This window comes from Delphinus delphis, chromosome 20 (genome assembly GCF_949987515.2).
Source record: "Delphinus delphis chromosome 20, mDelDel1.2, whole genome shotgun sequence".
Classification (NCBI taxonomy): Eukaryota; Metazoa; Chordata; class Mammalia; order Artiodactyla; family Delphinidae; genus Delphinus; species Delphinus delphis.
Genome location: NC_082702.1, coordinates 18878705 through 18887934, shown reverse-complemented (window position 1 = coordinate 18887934; position 9230 = coordinate 18878705). Strand labels below are relative to the sequence as shown.

Sequence of the window (9230 nt, the reverse complement as noted above, 5' to 3'; positions counted from 1 at the left end):
AAGACCATTTGCCTAGTACTTTATTTCATTAGCAAGGATGATGGAAGAGCAGTGACATGACTTGCGACTTTGTGTGAGAACTGCCTCTTTTTCTTAACCTTATGTTTTTAGGCCACGGCTCTTGCTGTATAACAAGCCACAGCACCAAAACTTAGTGGCTTAAAAACAACCATGTTTCATGTAGCTTTTGCTTCTATGGGTTGGCTGGGTGGTTCTTCCAGTTCAGGCTGGCTCAGCTAACCACTGCTCGGCTCACTCATGCATCTGTGGTCAGCTGGTGAGTCAGCTGGTAGCTGGAAGTTCTAAGGTGTCCTTGGTCAGACTTCTGGCAGCTGGCAGGCTGTTGGCCAGGGTGACAAGGGTGACTGGGCCACATGGCTCTCATCTTGCAGCAGCCCAGCCCTGGCTTCCTCCCATGGTGATCACAGCAAGAGAGTGAGGCCAAATGTATGTTTCAAGTCTCTGCCTGTAGTGTGTTTTCCACTGTCCTGTTGGCTAAACCCAAGTTCCATGGCCAAGACTAGAGTCATTATGAGAGGACACCACCTAAGAGCTTAGATGCCAGGACAGGAGGAATTTGTGGTCAGTTTTGCATCCATCAGAGTTGTCTTGTTTTGTTTTGTTTTGTTTTCATTTTCTAGTCTCTTTAATTGAATGATTCAATCATTTATTTCTAACACTTAATGTTTATAAATGCTGTACAGGTTCAGCTTTGATTCCCTGTTTAGTACACGATATTTAGAAAGACCTTTTAAAATTGCAATTAGAGTGAATTTTTTTGTTTGCTCAATTATCTGGTGAGTATAGTTATGAATTAGTGTGATTTCTTGGTGTAAAAGTTGTCAATATACTTAAAATTATAAAAATGCTCACTCTATTTTAAAATTGAAATTTTACTGAGATTATTATAGATTTGCATTCAGTTGAAAGGAATGATACAGAGAGATCCCATGTACCTCTTCCTAGTTTTCACCAGTGGTAACATCTTGCAAAACTATAGTATAATATTACAACCAAGACCATGACATTGATACAGTCCACATATCATTCAGATGTCCCCAATTTTACTTGTACTCATTTGTGTATTATTATATATTCAGTTCTATACAATTTAATCACATGTATATGTTCGCATATCTACCACCACAGTCAAGATACAGGACCTTCCATCATCACAAGAATTTCTCATACTGCCCTTTTAAAATCATACTCTCCTGCTTCCCATTCTCCATCTCTTGTCCCTAACTCCTGCATTCATAACATTTTGTCATATGAAGAACAATATATAAAATATGTAGTATGTAACATATAGAGATTGGATTTTTTCTTCGCTCAGATGATTTCCTGAATATCCATCCAAATGACTGCATGTATCAATAGTTTTCTTATTTTCATTGCTGAGTAATATTTCTTGTATATATGTACCACAATTAAACCCTCCACCTGCTAAAGACATCTGAGCTGTTCTGGTTTGGGACTATTATGAATAAAGCCACTACAAGCATTCACATGCAGGTGCTTGTGTGCACATAGTTTTAATTTCTCTGGGATAAATACCCAAGAGGGCAATTTGGGGTTCCTAGGGCAATTTCATGTTTAGTTTTATAAGAAACTTGCCAAACTGTGTTCAAGAATGGCTATACCATCTTACATTACCATCAACAAAATAATAGTGATCCAGTTTCTCTACATCCTTGCTAGCATTTGGTAATGTCACTATTTTTTATTGTCACCATTCTGATCTGTATACAGTGATATCTCATTATGGTTTTAATTTGCATTTCCCTGCTGGCTCTTAATGTTAAACATCATTTCATGTGCTTATCTGCCATCTGCATATCGTCTTCATTGAAAAGTCTGTGTCTTTTGCATATTTTCTAATTTGAGTGTTTGTTTTGCTTAACTATTGAGTTTTACATGTTCTTTATATACTCGAGATACTACTTCTTTGTTGGCTATGTGGTTTGCAAATATTTCCACCCAGTTTGTTACTTTTCTTTCTTTCTTCTTCACCTGCACTTTCACAGAGGAAAAGTTTTTAAATTAGATGAGGTCCAATTTATCAAATTTTTCTTTTATAAATTGTGCTTTTGGTGTCAAATCTAAAGACTCTCTGCTTAGTCCTAGATGCCAAAGTATTTTTATTTTCTATTTTTCCTAAAAGTTTTATGTTTTAAGTCCATAATCAATTTTGAGCTAATTTTTGTATAAGGTGTGAAGTTTAGTTTGAGTTTCATTTTCTTGCCTATAGATGGCCCCTCATTTTAGCACCATTTGTTGAAAAGGCTATCCTTCCTTCATTGAACTGCTTTTAATCATTTGTAAAAAGAATATGGAACACATCATGACTTTGTTTATCATCATTAAGTAGTGGCCATATTAATCTTCTCTGTATCATTCCAAAATTTTATTATATGCACTATCAGAGTGCATACTGCTCATGTGTTTTGACTCATCATTTTCACTTATGGAAATTCATTTCTGAAAATGAAGTAATATGCCCAAGGCTATTTAGTACAGCATTATTTATAACAGCAAATAAAAGGAGGGAACATGTCCAAAAATGGTAGACAGGTAAAGTGTGTTAGTCATCCATTGCTGTATAACAAATTGCCCCAAAACTTAGTAACTTAAAACAACAGCTTATATCACAGTGTCTCTGATATCTGCCCATGGCTTACTTGGATCATCTAAATGAGAAAGACTGCTCTCAGATGGCAGCTGAGGCTGAGGTCTTTCTCTGAAGTTTCAACTGGGAAAGGATCCATGCCCAAGGTCACTCATGTAGTTGTTGGCAGGATTCAGTTCCTTGCAGGTTTTTGGACAAAGGGCCTCAGTTCCTCTTTGGTTTTTGGTCAGAGCCTACCCTCAGTTTATTGCCTTGTGGGCTTCTCCATATTGCAACTTGCTTCATTATAATGAACAAGCAGAACAAATGCAAGAGAGTACTAGGAGTCTTTTGTCACCTAATCACAGAAGTGACTTCTCATTGATTTTGCTGTATTGTATTCATTAGAAGCAAATTGCTAGATCCAGCCCACACTCAAGGTGAAGTGATTACATAAGAATGGGAATACAAGTAGGCAAATATTTGGGGATCTACATCAGAAGCTACCTACCACAATATGTAAATTACTACATGTTTTTACAATTCAATATTATGCATCCATTGAATTTACCCCAGTAATTACATGGGGTATGGTATTGCTGTCGTGGGTAATGAAAAGAGCCTCAGTGACTTGTGATTCAACATCAAGTATTCTAAAATATGTTGAACTGGAGCACCAGGGGAAGATGAGAAAAATATTAGACAGAAAAAAATATTTGATAATGGCTGAGAATTTTTCAAATTAACTAATAAAAAATAAACCTCAGATACAAAATCTCAATGATCTTCCAGTAGGGTAAAATAAAAGAAAGTCACACCAATGAATATTATATTGTAATTTCTAGAAATCCATGATAAAAAGAGAAATCTTTAAAGAAACCACAGAGAAAAAGATTCTGAGAAATAAAGATAAGAATGACAGTTTACCTCTTATCAGAAATATTGAAAGTCAGAAGACAATGGAATAATATCTTTAAAAACTAGGGAAAAAATTGTCAACCTAGAATTGTATATCCAGTGAAAATACTAATCAAGATTGAAAATAAAATAAAAATATTTCAAGTTAAAAAAAACTAAGAAAATCATCACCAGTTGACCTGTTACACAAGAAGTGAAGGAATTTCTTCAGGCTAACAGGAACTGATACAAGATGGAAACCTAAGCCTACATGAACGAAAAGCCCTAGACATGGCAAATACATGGACTAAATATTAAATACATTTTCCTCATTTATTAATTTCCTAAACAACATTTGACTGTTGGAAGAAAGGAAATAACATTGTATTGTGGAGTTTCAATATATGTAGAAGTAAAATGTATGTCAACAACAGCAGGAAGAATGAGAGGGTAACTACTAAAACCAACAAAGAAGTTCAGACATGAATAAAGGATAAAGAATGAAATACTAAAATTTTTCAATTAGTCTTAGAGTAGAAAAAAAGGAACAATAAGAAAATAGAGAACCAATATGATGGTAAACTTAAACCCAACAATATTACTAATAATATTAAATGCTATTAATATTAGACTAAAAAATGAAGACCAAATTATATACTGTCTACAAGAAAGAGTCTAAATATAAAGACACAGATAAGATATATGTAAAAGGATGATAAAATGATATATAAACAACAAGAATGAGAAAGGCGATGCAGCTATATTATAATCACACAAAGAAGATTTCAAGATAAAAATATTTCAAAAGAGAAACATTTCCTACTGACAAAGGGTTAATTCATCAAGAAGACATACTGAGTGAATGTGCATATAACAACAGATCTTCAAAATACATGAAGCAAAAATAGACAAACTAGTGGGAGAAACAGACAAATTTAGAATTATAACTGTAGACTTTAATTCTCTCTCCAGTAGTTGATAGAAGAAGTAGACTAAATAAATAAATAAATAAGAAAAAGTGATATTTGAATATTACCAACCAATTTAACCTAACAGAGCTGCATAAAACACTGCATTCAAAATCAAAATGCATACTTATTTCACGTGAGTATAGAAAATTCACCAAAATAGACCATATGTTGAGAGATTAAAGAAGAATCAATAAATGTTATACCTTGAAATACAGAGCAATTTTATGGCTATAATAGAATTATTAGAATTAAATTAAAAGTTAGAAAATATGAAATACATCTTTTTTAAAAATCCACAGTGTTTGGAAATTAAACAAAATCTTCTAAATATGTCATGGATCAAAGAAAAAATCACAATGTAAATTGTAAAATATTTTAAAAGGAATAATAATGAAAACACAATGTTTTAAAATTTATAGTATACAACTAAAGCACCATTTGAGGTAATGTTATAGAATTAATTGCTTATATTAGAAAAATGAAATGGTTTACAATCAATAGACCTAATTTCCAACTGAAAAGTCTAGAAAAAGAATAAATTAAATCAAAAGTAAACAGAAGTAAAGAACTAAAGATATCAAAGGAAATCAGTAAAGTAGATCATTTCTTTGAAATGATAAATAAAACTGCTAAACTCCTAGAAAGACTGATCAAGGGAAAAACAGAAACACAAATTACCAATATCCTAAATAAGAGACATTATTATGGCACCTACAGACATTAAAAGGATAATACAAGAATATTATGCCAAAAATTCAAAAATTTGGATGAAATGGAAAAATATTTGAAACATGCAGCTATCCAAGCACATCCAAGAAATGTAAAAATATGAATAGTCCTATATCTGTTAAAGAAATTACTTTCACCAATGAAAATCCCCCACAAAGAAAGCTCCATAATAAGAGGGCTTTACTGGTAAGCTCTCTCAAATATTTATAGAATAAATAATATCAAACTTTCACAAATTCTTTCAAAAAGTAGAGGAGAAGCGAACATTTTCCATATTATTTTATAAAGTCAGCATAATCCTCATACCAAAATCAGAGGATATTATAATAAAAGAACAGAACACACCAATATCCCTCATCAACATAAATGATAAAATCCTTTACAAAGTATTATAAAATTTAATCCAACAATATATTACAAACATAACACGTCTCAAAAAAGTAATATTATTCCCCCAAATGTAGGACTGGTTTTACATTTGAAAATCAATTGCGATTTACCACATTAAAAAATAAGCAGAAATATTGTATAATCTTCTAATAGATCCAGAGCAAAAACCTTTGATAAAATTCAACACAACCTCTTTTCAGCAAAGTAGAAATAGTAGGAAAATTCCTCAATCTGTTAATGGGGTTCTGCTGAAAACTTACAGCCAAAAATACACCTAGTGGTGAACAACTCATACATTTCCAACTAAGATTAGGAATAAGCCAAGGATGTCTGCTTTCATTTTACTAGAAACCCCAGACAATTCAATAAGGCAAAGGAAAAAGGAAAAGGCAATAACAAATGGGAAAGAGGTAATAAAGCTATGCATATTCACAGATAACATTGTAATATACAGAGAAAATCCTAAGAAAATTACCCCCTAAAATATTAATTGAAATGATAAGTGAATTTAGCAATATCACAATATATATACAAGGTGAATATACAAAATACAATTGCATTTTTATATATTAGCAATAAAAATATTAGCTTATACAATTTTAAAATAGCACTAAAAAGACATAATACTTAAGAGATAAATTTATCAAAAGTTGTACAAGAAATTTGCCCTAAAATCTACATATAACTACTGAAAGAAAATTTTTTAAATCTAAATAAGCAACGAACTAATCTACTTTTTAGATTGAAATTCTCAATACCTCCAAGATGTCAATTCTTCCCATTTTGATCTTTTCATTCAATTCCATGCCAAAAAAAATTCAAGAATCCAAACTGTAAAGCTGATTCTAAAAATTATATAAAAATCGGTCTAGTAGAGCAAAAGCAATTTTGAGAAAGAAAAACAAAAGTTATTAATGCTTGTTACAAAGAAATAGTAACACTGTGGTTTTTGTATAAGGAAAAACAAAAAGATCAATAAAACAGAATAATAAGTCTAGAAATAGATCCACATCTAAGAGTCAACAGATGTTTGACAAAGGCACCAAAGTAATTCAATAGGAAAATAATAGTCTTTTCAACAAAAAGTTCTGAAACATCTCAATATCTGTATGAAAAAAAAAGATGATCTTTAAGACCTACCTCACACCACTGACAATAATTAATTTAGTGTAAACTGTAGTCTAAACCTAAAGCTAAAACTACAAAGCTCCTATTAGAAAAGTTAAGAGAATACCTTCATGATCTCAGAGCCGGTAAAGATTTCTTAGTGAGAACCCAGAAGCATCAATTATAAAAGAAACATAAACAAATTCAACTCCATCAAAAGTAAAAACTGCTCATCAATAGATCTTGATAAATAAAAGAATACACAAAGCAAAGACAAGGAGAAATATGGCAAATGACTTGCATTTAGAATACACAAAGAAATCCTACAATGCAATAATAAGAAAACACTCCATTACTACTGGGCAAAAGACTTGAACATACACTTCACAAAGATACATGAATGGCCAGTATGCACATACCAAAGGGCTCAACATTATCATTAGGGACATGCATACTAAAACATTAATGAGATACCACTTCAAACTTTAAAATGATGAATTAAAAAAGAATGACCACACCAACTGTTGTTGAGGACATGGAGCACCTGGAACTCTTATACACTGATGATGGTAGAGTAAAGTGGTAAAGCTACTTCGGAAGCTACTCTGGCAATTTCTTATGAAATTACATACATACCTACACCATGACCCAAAATTCCACTCCTTGGTATTTACCTAAGAGAAATTTAAATGTATATTCACAAAAATACTTGCACAAGAATGTTAGTAGAAGAAAGGAAGAAAGAGATGAAGGGAGGGAGGAAGGAAGGAAGGACAGAAGGGAGGGAGGGAGGAATGGAGGGAGGGAGGAAGGAAGGATGGAAGGGAGGGAGGAAGGAAGGAAACACAGAAAGGAGGGAGGAAGGGAGAGAGGGAGGAGGGAGGGAGGAAGAGAGGAAAGAAAGGAGGGAGGGAGGGAGGAAGTGAGGAAGGGAGGGAGGGAGGAAGGGAGGGAGGGCAGGAGGGAAGAAGGAAGGGAGGGAAGAGGAAGAGAGGAAAGAAAGGAGCGAGGGAGGAAGTGAGGGAGGGAGGGAAGGAGGAAGAGAGGAAGGGAGGGAGGGAGGGAAGATGGGAGGAGAGAAGGGAGGGAAGGAGGGAGGATGTGAGGGAGAGAGGAAGGGAGGGAGGGAAGGAGGAAAAAGGGAGGGATGAAGGAAGGAAATAAGGGAGGGAGGGAGGAAGTGAGGGAGGGAGGAATGGAAGGAGAGAGGGAGGCAGGAAGGAAGGGAGGAAGAGCGGAAAGAAGGAAGGGTGGGAGGGAGGGAGGAGAAAACGAAGAAAGACTCAAATATCCTCCATCAATAGAATAGACCAATAAATAGTGGTGTTTTCATACCGTGATGTACTCCTCAGCAATGCAAGAATAAAATATTAATACATGCAACAATGGAAGAATCTCAAAACTCTTTTCTGAGCAAAAGAATGCACACTGCGGGCTTCCCTGGTGGCGCAGTGGTTGAGAGTCTGCCTGCCGATGCAGGGGACACGGGTTCGTGCCCCGGTCTGGGAAGATCCCACATGTCGCGGAGCGGCTGGGCCCGTGAACCATGGCAGCTGAGCCTGCGCGTCCGGAGCCTGTGCTCCGCAACGAGAGAGGCCACAACTGAGAGGTCCGCGTATCACAAAAAAAAAAAAAAAAAAGAATGCACACTGCATGATTCCACTTATATGAAACTGATAAAACTAATTGATGGTGTTAGAAATCAGAACTGTGGTTGCCTCTGAAGAGAGGTAGTCAACATTTACTGGGCAGGGTCATGAAGCAACTCTGGAGTGTGTTGAATGCCCTATATTGTCATATGGATATGCACATTTCTTCAAAACTGATCAAACTTCACATTAAGATCTATGCATTTCACTGTACGTTAATGGTACTTCAGTACAAGTTTTAAAATCTTAACTGATAATCCTCTCTTTTTGGCAAACTCTTGCTCATTAGTTGTAGTCCTCAAAATGAATCCCCCCCAAGACCCCACAATCTCATTTTGCATCTGCTAACCTGCCAAAAGAATGAAATGGCAAACTCCAATCTAATATAGTTCCACGTGCATTTTTTTCTCCATCCATATTCCCCTGCACCTGCAACACTGCACATATAAAAAGAATAGGTAAGAAAACCGGATGGAATCTCATCCAAACTTATTACTGAAGATAGTTCCCAGGTGAATGGCAGTACCACATTTCTTTCATAGGCAGGCAGATACAACAGTTTAAATACCTGTTTCTGAATAGTTTAAAGACTTCTCTGGCTTGAAGGTTTATTACGTTTTCATTAAATTTTGATTTTGTCCTGTTTGTAAGTGCTAGCTGGTTCATACACTTGAAATAGCAAGTGCTAAAACTGTTCAATATATTTGGTCATCAAAAGTCCCTCCCATCTTTCCCCCAAGCTTAGTCAGAATCTCTGTGGAGTCTCAAACTCCACGGCCTCTGGGCAGAGAAATCTCTAAGCAGAGAGTTATAAATGTCTCAGGAAACTCACTACCTGGGGACTTCCCTGGTGCCGCAGTGGTTAAGAATCTGCCTACC

General features: G+C 35.0%; 1 non-coding gene across 1 annotated transcript; it reads right to left on the bottom strand.

Annotated features, from left to right (window-relative positions):
* Positions 1-2326: 2326 nt before the first annotated feature.
* On the bottom strand, positions 2327-2431 carry LOC132417400 (U6 spliceosomal RNA). The gene has a single exon (XR_009517835.1). It is a non-coding gene; the product is annotated as a U6 spliceosomal RNA (small nuclear RNA).
* Between the last annotated feature and the right edge of the window lie 6799 nt (positions 2432-9230).